The sequence below is a fragment of the Crinia signifera genome, unplaced genomic scaffold (genome assembly GCF_055691185.1).
Source record: "Crinia signifera unplaced genomic scaffold, ASM5569118v1 HAP2_SCAFFOLD_122, whole genome shotgun sequence".
NCBI classification, from domain to species: Eukaryota; Metazoa; Chordata; class Amphibia; order Anura; family Myobatrachidae; genus Crinia; species Crinia signifera.
Genome location: NW_028142015.1, coordinates 350,018 through 362,878, shown reverse-complemented (window position 1 = coordinate 362,878; position 12,861 = coordinate 350,018).

Genomic DNA, 12,861 nt, shown 5'->3' with positions numbered 1-12,861 from the left:
TGTGTCTGTCAGCCAACCAGTGAGATGTCAGTGGGGTACTTGTTAAGTTGGTCTGACGTTGTTGTGTATCTGAAGCATTATGTGTGGCAGGCAACCAGTGAGATGACACTGGTGTTGTGTCCATGTTCACCAATTCATTTGGTAAAACAGTTTCTGTGTCCATGCTAGGGCTGGCCAATCGGTTGGATGAAGCTGGTGTCATCTCCAAATCAGAAAAGTGGAAAGATGTGGTTGGTTGGGTCATTTCCAAGTCAAAATCCTCTGTTTCAAATGCATCAGGGCAGTCAAATTGTGATTGTACTGGATTAGATGTTGTGGGTGTAATGGGTGGCCCTGTAGCAGCTTGCCATTGTTTGGCTTGAGCAAGCATGTCAATCAGACCTCCTGACAGCACTTTAATTTGTCCTGTCAGTACATGAATTTCCGCTTTCAGTTCATCCACATGTACAGACAGTCCATTGTTTTGGGTTTCCAGGTGGGTCATCTTGCCCAAAATGTCTCTCACCAGCCCTGTGCAGCTACATTGTGGTGGGTTGTGATCCAGAAAGTTAAGTTTCCTACGGGACGGTGATTGAGATTTTTGTTCCAGAGGTGTAATGTGAAGCTCCAAAGGGTGCAAGTCATTATCTACGGGAACTGACACATCTGTCACTGTGTTAATGTCTTGCTGTGCATCAGTGTTAATGTCTTGCACCAGACAGTCATCGTGAGATTCTCCTTAAACATTGTAATAGCAGATGTGTGACCCCAATCATGCTCTATATAATACTTATACCTCTATAATAAATAAAGACACGGAGACTTGAATTTGGCAGAACAGTTGTTAGCTGAATTTTATTTCAAAGAATTTTTTATTCTAATTTTTATTTATTATTTTTGTTTGTTTATTTATATTTAATTTTTATTTTATTTTTTGTATTTTAATTTTAAAGGTGGCCCAGAAAAGAGCGGCTTTTAACTAAGCTCCACCCAACACCCATGCATAATCGGTCTAACAGATAAAAGCGGTATCCACTCAACCTACAGCACTGGCTGCCCACTCCTCTGAGTGGGTTCGCCATCCCCGGTCGGGTAATCTAGCGAGGCCTAAGCCAAATGAGAGGCGAGCGCACCGTAACATGACCGAATACGCAATAACATAACTTGATAAACCCCTTGAATCAATAACTTGCCGCTCTTTCCCGCCAACGCGGGGTCTCTAGCAAGAGGCACCCGCCCGCCACCTATCCCAGGACTAAACCTACAACCGCTAGCAAGTCCTCGATGAACCAAAACAGACCCCCCTCAACTAAATGAATCCCGTCCGGCCTAAATAGCTGATGATGCCTAAACCTTATACGCTCGTGTGGTACCACAGCTCCGCCTGCTTCAATCACCCATTTAGCTACAGCTGAATTCAATTTCTTCCTTGCCTCGTCTATAGCCCTACAGTCTCTTGCACCTCTCCAACATATCCGGGGAACCACAAAAGACCAGATCAGGGTGCATCCAGGCCAGGCACCCTTAATGGCAGCCAGGTCATCTATAATCAGGGCCCGCAACTGCAATTGGGACATTTTCCCAAGATCGTTACCCCCAAGGTGTAACACCAATATGCCCGGCACACCGAACCTCTTTACCTTCATCAGCAAGAATGCCTTTAGCTCGCGCCAGGACATTCCTCTCACGCCCATCCACCTCACCAAATGACCAAATTCACATGCGGGTCCCTTGCCTGACTCTATCAACCTGGCCGCCCAATGTACAAAGGAGTGCCCAACTATCCATATTCTGCGTGCATCGGAGCCCACACCTATAAAGAAGGAGATGTATGATATCAGTTAGCGCCTGTCTCTAGGATGCCGGGGCGTTAGTTCACTAGTTTTGGAAGGGTCTGCCAAAAGAAAAAAGGAATTTGGTGGTTGCAGCACAATTTGGTGCTTTGATGCTTCAATACCAATTGAAGCCACTCCTGGACACAGAAGGGAAGCCACAAACAAGGGGAGGAATAGGTTTGGAAGGGAATTTGGAAAACAAGGGATTACTCGGCCGGAGGAAAAAACGTCTGAACCTGCTGAGGGACTCTTAATTGGAGCCGAATTAGCCGAATTAGATATAGCCGAATTCAGTCCGTCAGGTCAGGTAAAAAAGCGTGAAAACTCCGGACACTGGCCCAACAACAGAGTGTGGCTAATCCCCGAGTAGGAAACAATCGGGCAGGGGTAACATAGGAGTACAACCACACAGCTGGAACCCATATATGCATAGACCGTTCAGGGCAGTAGGTGAGGCCTAATATACTTTCTGTATGCTGCAGAGCGCCAACGCCCTAGCCTCTTAATTTCCCTAACCGACTGACCAGCGCTGGCAGCAGATGTAGCCGCTCCAATTCTAAAGGAGTGGGTGCCAAATTCCTCTGGTGACAAACCCAGTTCACCCAAGCATTTCCTGAGCATCCATGCAAATTGGTATCTGGTCAGGGGAGATCCATCGTAGTGCACAAACCAAGAGGCAGCCCCTGTCGGTCGCACTAGCATATAGCGTTCAGCCATTGCTACCGGACATGCTGATTTGGGTATGACAGAGGCTATGTGCACCCACGTCCCTCTCGCTGCCTGGTCGGTCTTGGATCGCCTAATCCTGCACCAAAGCGACCCTGCATCTATGCGAATGTCTGTATATAACAGCGCGGCAACCTTAACTTTCGATGCCGCCACCAACTCTAATATTCTAAAAGCTCCATGAAACGCCATGGAAAAGGCTAAACTGAACAGGAGGGTCTCAAACTCGGAGTCTGCAAACAAGCTAATTTTTTCCAACAAGGATAACAAAAGAGGGAAGCTAATGGGACGCCTGCAATCGGGAGCTACGGGAGCAATGCGAGCCCAACCCTTCAAAGCCCTACGCACCAAGAAGCCTTTTGTAAAATCCTGTTTCCCTTTCAGCTGCGCAAAAAATGATATTCCTGCCAGGTAACGCGCTGCAACAGCTCTAGATTTCCCTGTCTTGTAAAGACGCCAGACAAAAGATAGGAATAGTTTACTGCCCCGCGTACCTGGCTGTGCTGCCCCTCCGGAAAAAGCCTCCCACTCCGACCAAGCCTGGCGGTATGTTCTAAGAGTAGCCGGCGCTACCGATAATTCCGCTAGCCCCTCCAGTCCGGGCTGATGACCTGCCAAATATAAGCCGGGCACGAGACCCCAACAACGTCAGCATAAGGAGCCAGTTCCCTAAAACGATCCCACTGAAATCGCGAAAGCGCGTCGGCTACTCCATTCTCTGTGCCCGGGACATGCCTAGCCCTAAAGAGGATGTTAAAACGTAGACATTGCAGGAAGAGCTGCGACAGCACCCTCAGAACTAAAGGTGATTTTGCCTTTTGGTTGTTAATCGCATGTACTGTGCTGTAGTTGTCGCACCAAAAGAGTACACTGCGATTAGCAAGCTGCGCGCCCCAGACTTCCATCGCCACCATAATGGGAAAAAGCTCAAGGAGCAACATGTCCTTCGTGAGGCCTTTAGTAAACCACGAAGGGGGCCATGCCTGCGCGCACCAACTACCCCCCAAGAAGCACCCAAACCCTGTTGCGCCAGCAGCGTCGGTGAATAGCTGCAGTGAGCAGCTGTCAATCGTGGGAGCCAGCCAGATGCGGATGCCGTTGAAGTCATCTAAGAAGGTAGCCCATACGGTTAGGTCGCGCCTGATCTCCGCAGATAGCCGTACTAGATGGTGAGTTCTGGCTACTCCAGAGGTTGCCCTTTCTAACTTCCTACAAAACAGCCTACCCATTGGGATGACCCTACAGGCGAAGTTAAGCTGCCCTAGCAGGGATTGGGCCTGTCGCAACGTAATCTTACGGGAATAACGGCATGCGTCAATGACTCCCTTCAGCTTGGTGACTTTCTCCACAGGAAGACAGCACTGTCCCAACACTGTGTCTATCTGGATCCCCAGGAAAGACAGGCAGGTCATAGGGCCCTCGGTTTTGTCTTCTGCAATAGGCACCCCGAATTGCGAGAAGACAGAACGAACCGTCTCCAACAACACTGCACAGTTTTCGGAACCCGCAGGGCCAACGCAAAGGAAATCATCCAGGTAGTGAGCGATCCCGCTCATCCCGGATGACCTCTCCACGCACCAATGCAAAAAACTACTGAACTTCTCGAAAAATGCACAAGATACGGAGCACCCCATCGGCAAACATTTGTCAAGGAAGTACTCCTCACCTATGCGAAAGCCCATGTACCTAAATGCATCGGGGTGCAGGGGCATGAGACGAAAGGCCGACTCGATGTCCACCTTCGCCATCAGTGCCCCCTCACCATTGGCCCGGACCATCTCCAGTGCGTCATCAAACGACTGATAGGTCACAGAACAAAATTCCTCAGGGATGGCATCATTTACTGACGAGCCTGCTGGATAAGAAAGGTGCTGGATAAGTCTGTACTTACCAGGAACTTTCTTGGGCACTACCCCAACGGGGGATAGAATTAGATCGGGCAGGGGAGAAGCAGGGAAGGGCCCGGCCATGCGACCTAAACGCAGCTCGGCATCAACCTTGTCCTTTAAAACTGAGGACAAGGCGCGAGCAGACTGAAGATTTTTAAACTTTCCCCCAACAACTTCACCCCGAATAGGGAGGTGAAAACCCTCTGTAAAACCTTGCAAAAGAAAATCCGCGGAATCTCTGTCCGGGTAGTGTCGGAGCCATGGTGACATGGCTTCCACCCTTACCGGAGTGTAGGCCCTATCTAGGGTTGCCTGACGTGGCAGGCCTTGCTGCTGCCGAGGCAACCGCCCCTCGAGAGGGGCGGCCCCCTCGAAAGCAGTTAAATGCCGGGTGATTCCCTGAGCAGTTTATGCAGACGTGCTTGTAACGGCACCGCTGCCCTTGATTGCAGAAGGAGTTGTTAAAGCCATAACACTTTCCCTTTGCAGCACCTGGTGTAAAGGACCTACCGGCCGCAGGGAAACGCTTCGGCCCGGCTGTGTCACTCGCCGTGGGACGCTGGGTCACCGCTGCGGCGGGAGTTGGAGCGGCAATAGCTCGCGTGTTCTCCACCGCCTCCACGGGAGTCCTGGTGAGTGCCATCCAGACTTCTACGTCCTTACACCCGAAATCTATGACATGTAAGCAGTCCTGCTTGCGCCGGAACTGCTCATCGTATGTCCTCCACGCTACCCCACCGTACGTGCGCCTCATCTCATGGACCATGTGAATGTATCGAATTACATTCATGTGTTCCCTTGGCCTATCTTCCAGGTAACATGCGGAGAACACACAGAATCCCGCTAGCCAGTTATCATAGGAGCGGAAGGCTTCCGCCCCTATGCCTCCCTTAGCCTTAGCAGCTTTGTAGGCTTTTTTGGACTCGTCAGTTAAACTGAACAAGTCCACAAATTCCCCTTTTTGTATTTTTGACCTACAGCTTTCCCTAAGACCCCTAAGTACAGCGGTGTAGTCGCAGTGCACTACCCCTGGCAAATTGCGGCGCTTGCGCTCTCTCTTCGAAATTGATGTGGCCCGCTTACGCTTGCGACTGAGGGCCTGACGACCCGCCTCCTTTTTAGCGTATTTGGCCGCCTGCTTGCGCGCCTTCTTAGCACTACCTACATCTGAACCACCAGCCGATGAGGAGGAGGAGGAAGAGGAAAAACGGCTAGATCCAGACCCCACTGTGGATGAGTATGGCACTGAACCAGCCGCATCATCAGTATTCTCCTCACCTGTCGACTCAGGCTGCGCCGCCCAGGTGTCGTCATCCGTGTCATCAGTCAAATCCGCCTCCCTTTCGTCCACAGGGTCAGCTCCACGTTCACCGGGATCTGAGGAAACAACAGACACAGACCGGGAGGGCCCTCCGGCCCTGCCCCGGCCAGACCTGCGCACACTGGAAGAGGTGTTAACATCATGCCTGCGAGGAGACCTTGGCTGGGAACCGTGCCCTGAAGGGCTGATGTTTCTAAAAGCCCTGACAAATTCCGCACAACCCGGGATAGAATGGCCCCTAGCAGATGATCTGCGACTGGCAGACCCAGGTGAATCAGCCCCCTCAGAATCCACTTCAACTAAGGGAGCTAATGCCCCAGCCATTGAGGACAAAGCAGCAGATAATAAGTCCGGATCAAATGCTGGCCTGCGTGTGCTGCCGGCCTCCCCTGCTGAGTAACCGTCCCTGCTATTACTCCTTGGCCTCCTATTCGCACTAGCCCCACTCCTGACCCTTACTCTAGTGGGGGACTGTGTCACCTCTGCCTCATCCTGACTGTGACTCTCCCAGGATGGCCTATAGCCGTATTGGGGAGTCTCCGGATCAGGGGAAGGATCCATGAGCCTGCCCCGCTCCCTTGAGCTATCCCCAGCCCTTGCGCTGGCCCTTGTTGCGGCCCCGCTCCGGCCTCTGGGGCGACTAGGCCCGGCCGCCATGTCAGGTGAATGTGCTGCGCTGCGTAATGGCCGCCGATTGGTGGGAGCAGCCTCACCAGCGGCAGCAGCGCGACTCCCGTCCCTTACAACGCCCGCGCCCCCTGTCCCGTGAGCAGCGCGGCGGGCGCCGTCAACAGACCTGCGCCCACCGCGTGATGCTGCTCTGCCGCGCCTGGAAGGCTGCCCGCGCGGCGAGATGCCGTCACCACCGGGAACCCGCCGCGCCGCAGCCCCCGTCGCACGGCCTCTCCCCGTACGCCCGGCCGAGGTGCTGGGCTGCTCAGACCCGCGCCCGGGCTCGCTGAACGCGTGAGGGAAGCTCTGCTGCAATAACACTAGGCCGCGGCGGGCGTTTCCTGAACCCGTACGCCCGCCGCGCGACGCTCTCCTCCCGCGGCTAGCCGGGGGCTCTATAGAAGGGGATGAGGGAACCGCAGCAGCAGCCGCACTGGCCCGACGCCCCCCTCCAGAGCTCCCAACCGCACGCGAAGTGGGGCTGTCCGCCTCAGGTGAGTGCGCAGTCGACCCCACAGCACCCAGGGCCTCTGCAAAACGGGCGGGCGGCCTAACAGCACGCCTTGAGCGGCTGGGGGCAGAACGGGACATGATAAGCTTAAAGCTATGGGGGGGGGGGAGATAAACTAGAGAGGGGAAGTTTAAGTTAACAGGGCCTAAATTGAAGAGCAGGAAAATCTGTGTGTACTCACTGAAAATTCTCTGGAAGAAGAGGAAGACTCCTCCTACTCCCAGAGTAATGAACAGAGCCAACAACCCAAACTCAAGATAGCCATAGGCTCTCCATGTCACATGACCTCTAAGGTCACACCCAGCTATCATGTTTAATCTCCTCCATGCCTATGCAGCCATTACGTTTTACATAGTCGCGAACAAAGACTTGTTCTTGGCCTTGGCATTTTTCCGTAGTTTGACAACAGGAATATTTTCTTTTCCTGCTTTCTTCTTAACGATATTATTTTTAATGTTTGGCACTAATGCAGCCATTCTCTTGGGACATGCAAGTGTAGGTTCTCCAGAATAGAATTTTTTTGTTTTCACCATCTTCAGTAGGCAGTGCACTCTACAATACACAACAATAAGATTCAAGTTAATACAGTACATACTGTACAGTACAGTACATTAGTTACAGTACAATACAGTAGCATACAGTATTGTATTATGGTATTACAGTAGTGAAAATTACAGTAGGTACAGTACTTGTGACTTATTTGGGCGCCTGATTTTCTTCATCGCACCTAAAATCGCGTCAAATTGCATCGCATACAATCATACAATTGACCCCATTTTTTATTGTATTCCCACCCTGATGGCTAAATGCCCCCATTGTTAACGCCACCCCACTTGCGCTCGCCACACTATATAAAATCAACTCCACGCCGACGTGGATTGTGGGGGTATGAAAAGGTCGGAGGACGCGTAACGCCGCCGCTCGCCACGCTTCGGGTTGGCGTTGATAGTGGGGTGGCGTTAACAATGGGGGCATTTAGCCATCAGGGTGGGAATACAATTAAAAATGGGGTCTGGGGGGCCATTTCACATACTGTATGAAACAGGCATCTGGGTACATCTGTACATACAGTACAGTATTAAAATCGCATCAAATCGCATCGCATGCAATACAATAGCATACAATGCAACAGCAATTTTCTCTTCAAAGGAATTTCAAGGGAAATCGCATCAAATCGCATGCTTAGGGTACTGGCATACAATTTCAACATTGGCTGCCCAGATACTGTAAGTCACAAGTACCGAAAATTATGTGACCGTACTGCATAGACATGAGCTTTTTTTTTCAATAAAAGGGATGAAGCGATAAACAAAAGTACAGTACGTTAACAGATGGGGCTTAGACAGACAGACTAGGAGGGGTGGAGGCAGGGGCGGGCTGGGCCGGGGGGCAGGATGCCATCTGCCCCCCAGGCCGCTCTGGCAGGTGTGCTGCGGGCCGCGCCGCCGCGCCCGTTTCTGAGGCCGCATTGCCGTTTGTTTTTTTTTTCACTGCCGGCGGCCATGTTACTGTGGTTTTTTAAATGATGTCTGAGGCCACAGCAACATGGCCGCCGGCCTCCACGGCTACGTGGAGGAGGGCTCCGGCCGGCAGCCTGTTCCCTCTTATCCCCAGTGGCAGTCGGCAGACGCTGGGTGCGGTGTGGACGTCATGACGTTGACGCCTCCCACCCACGCGTCTGCACTCAGAGACTGGAGGAAGGCTGGGGCCGCCCGCAGAGCAACTCGTGGGGGACGCTTCAGGAGGCCGCAGAGAGGGGAACAGAAATTTGTGGAGCCGCAGCAGGACAGGAGGAGCCTGGTCGAGGATAAAACACAGTATAGTAGTAAGTTAACATGATCTAAAACGACATACAGTATCTGTAATAATGCAATGACACCACAGGCTGCTCCCCCTGTATAATAATTTGTGTCATGGCATTACTATTAATAATAGTAATGCCATGACACAAATTATTATACAGGGGGAGCAGCCTGTGGTCATGGCATTACTTTTATATTATACAGGTGGAGCACCCTGTGGTGTCATTATTATTGTACAGGGGGAGCAGCCTGTGGTGTCATGGCATTATGCCATGACACCACAGGCTGCTCCCTCTGCATAATAATAATGCCATGACACCACAGGCTGCTACCCCTGTATAATATAAAAGTAATGCCATGACACCACAGGCTGCTCCCTCTGTATAATAATAATGCAATGACACCACAGGCTGCTCCCCCTGTATAATAATTTGTGTCATGGTATTACTATTGTTACTGTACTGTACTGTATATTATACAGCGGGAGTAGCCTGTGGTGTCATTGCATTATTATTATACAGTACAGCAGGAACAGCATGTGGTGTCATTGCATTATTATTATTATACAGAGGGAGCAGCCAGTGGTGTCATGGCATTCATTTTACTGTATATTATACAGGGGGAGCCACCTGTGGTGTCATAATTATTATTGTACAGGGGGAGCAGACTGTGGTGTCATGGCATTATGCCATGACACCACAGGCTGCTCCCTCTGTATAATAATAATGCCATGACACCACAGGCTGCTCCCCCTGTATAATATAAAAGTAATGCCATGACACCACAGGCTGCTCCCTCTGTATACTGTAATAATAATAATGCAATGACACCACATGCTGTTCCTGCTGTATAATAATAATGCAATGAATTAATAAAAAATGTAATAAAAAAAATAAAAAAATAAACTGGTACAGTATTCTGGTTCTCCGGATACCTGTAATCTAGTATTACTGTACAGTAATTACTGTACAGTATTACAATACGAACACCCACAGCTAGGGGATTTTGTACACAGCTAGGGGATTTTTTACACAAACAGTATGACTGAGTCTGCGAAATAGTCTATTAATATGCGCAAAAATCCCCAAACTGCGAAAAAATACGTTACTACAGTATACAGTATTTACAGTATTACACCAACAGTATTTACAGTTGCACAGATTATACGAGAATACCCATAGTAGCAGCCTGCCAGTAGTAGCCCACCCTAATAGAGTATTGTCATCGCTAGTCGGGGATCTGCGGCCTATACACACCAGGCAATTTTAACACGTACAATATTCTAAATGGCGCTACAGTATCTCTACTGCACTGCACTGTACTGTATGTGGCATCCATGTTGATCCCTAAAATGGCGGAAAATCACGATACCACGTGATCCTATTGCTGTGACTACTTCAATTACAAGTACAGTATGCGGGAAAAAATGCCAAATGATCCGTTATTTACGGTATTACAACAATATTACTGACAATACCCCAATCCAGGATTTATTACACATTATACGGACAATACCCATAGCGGCAGCCTGCAGTAGCCTAATAAAGTATTCTCATCGCTAGTCGGGGAACTCTGGACCATACACACCAGGCAATTTTCAGATGAAAAACGTTTAGTGTGTACTGTATGATCCTCAAGAGAATCATGCACTGTTCATTATGGTACTTACTGTATGGTACAGTACCTGAAGCAGAAGTGCAGTAAGGGGGAGGGAAAGTTGATCCTGCCCTCGCAAATGTAGCGGGGGATCTGCGTCCCATACACACTAGGCAATTTTAACACATTGTACAATATTCCACATGGCGCTATCTCTACTGCACTGTGCAGCCATCTCGATTCCCAACATGGCTGAAAATCACGATACTGTATCACATGTGCTCCTATTACTGACTGACTCTGCGAAACAGTCTGTAAACATGAGAAAAACACCGGTCCCCTCGTTTGAGGAAAAAATACGTGTTTTACGGTATTACACCAATGGTATTACGAAGAGAACTAGTATTTAGCAGCCTACAGTAGCCCACCCTAATAGAGTACTGTCATCGCTAGTCGGGGATTTGCGGCCCATACACACCAGGCAATTTTAACACATTGTACAATATTCTCAATGGCACTTGTACAGTATACAGTATTCTGCACCGGGTGCATTTGAACAGTAGGGAAAGAAGGGAAACATCTTCATTCAGGGAAGGGTGGGAACCGAGCGCTTCCGCGCAGGGACCGTTTTGTAGTGCTGCTTACTGTATACTGTAATGCAGCAATCAGTGAAATGTACAAATGACTGTACTACTGTATAGTGTACTTACTGCTCCAGCGAGAAGATACAGTAGTGTTCTTGCGGAAGGAAGGCAGTATGATGGTAAAACGGTAGAAACACGAAAGCAGCAACAACTTGACTTTGGATTCAGCAGAATGAATAGTCCAGGTGTACAGGTAGAATCTCGTGCTTGTATACAGGCAAGAGATGAAGAGACGATCCGTAGCAATTCTACACGGTTTAGATGCAGAAAAACAAACTGGATTGTTTGACAATTTTAATGTACTGTAGCTGAATTTATGCTGGCAGAGACAAAGGAAATCCTTCATGAAGCTGATAGGTGCATTTGAATTATGTACAATTACCAGCGAAACAAAAAGGCAGACTGAAATTAACATATGACTGCAATCAACATCTTATTGTCTGAGGTGTCGGTCTGTGTCTGAGTTTGGAGAAATCTATTGTTGCTGAAAAAAAACGTTCTCTGTAGCGCAGTACAGTATGTACAGTATGGGTATTAACTATCGTTTTTGTTTGTGGAAAAGTCCGAAAGATTTTGATAAGCACCAACTACTGTAACTGTATTAGTTTAAAAAAAAAAAAAAGAACGTTTAAAAAATAAAAATATAATGTAACCAACTGAGGATCGAACTACTGATACTGAGATAGTGAAGCCGTGCCTCTACCCGCTAGGCCACTATTGCCTGTGATTTTACTGCTGGCAGATGGTTAGCATGGCTTCTGCACCAATCAAATACAGTTCATGACCATCCAGTACGTCACTGCGGCTGCGAATAAAAGAAAAGAACTCTGTCCGTAAAGTAAGGACAAAATCCGTAGTGTAAAGTATGATACTGTAGGTCCTCAAATAAAGTTTTAAGTAGTCATCCAGCAATAGCAAAGGTTAGCATGTCTTCTGTACCAATTACATAAATGACCGTACGTAGCTGCTTCTGCGAATAAATACAAAACAATCTGTCCGTAAAGTAAGGACAAAATCCGTAGTGAAAAGTGGCTGGTTAGCAATGGTTAGCGAATTTAATCCCGAAACACGGTCCTCAAGGCAAGGAGTTTTACCTGAAAAGCTAAATCTATTTTGCGAAAAAAAACGTTTAAAAAATAAAAATATAATGTAATCAACTGAGGATCGAACTACTGATACTGAAATAGTGAAGCCGTGCCTCTACCCGCTAGGCCACTATTGCCTGTGATTTTACTCCTGGCAGATGGTTAGCATGGCTTCTGCACCAATCAAATACAGTTCATGACCATCCAGTACGTCACTGCGGCTGCGAATAAAAGAAAAGAACTCTGTCCGTAAAGTAAGGACAAAATCCGTAGTGTAAAGTATGATACTGTAGGTCCTCAAATAATGTTTTAAGTAGTCATCCAGCAATAGCAAAGGTTAGCATGGCTTCTGTACCAATTACATAAATGACCGTACGTAGCTGCTTCTGCGAATAAATACAAAACAATCTGTCCGTAAAGTAAGGACAAAATCCGTAGTGAAAAGTCGTGGCGGCCACTGTTTTGTAGAAGAGATTTTTACGCATGCGCTGTACTGTTTGGGAAAAGTGACATCTGGTGGTCAATGAGTGTAAGTGCAGGTTACATTTACAAGATTACGTTACGTTATAACGCGATCTATAACGGGACTATAGCGCAAGGAGCAGGCGCGATCCAGGCGCGATTTGCATGGCGCACTGTATGCGCAACGCAGCCACGATGTACCAGGCCATAACTGTATGTAGTGCCAGTTACATATCATGTCCCCAGTGATGCTGTTACAAATGTCCCCAGTGAGTTTTTAGCAAAAAAAAATTTTTTTTTCACTTTCTGGAATGTCCGTATTTCGGAATAATTCGGATA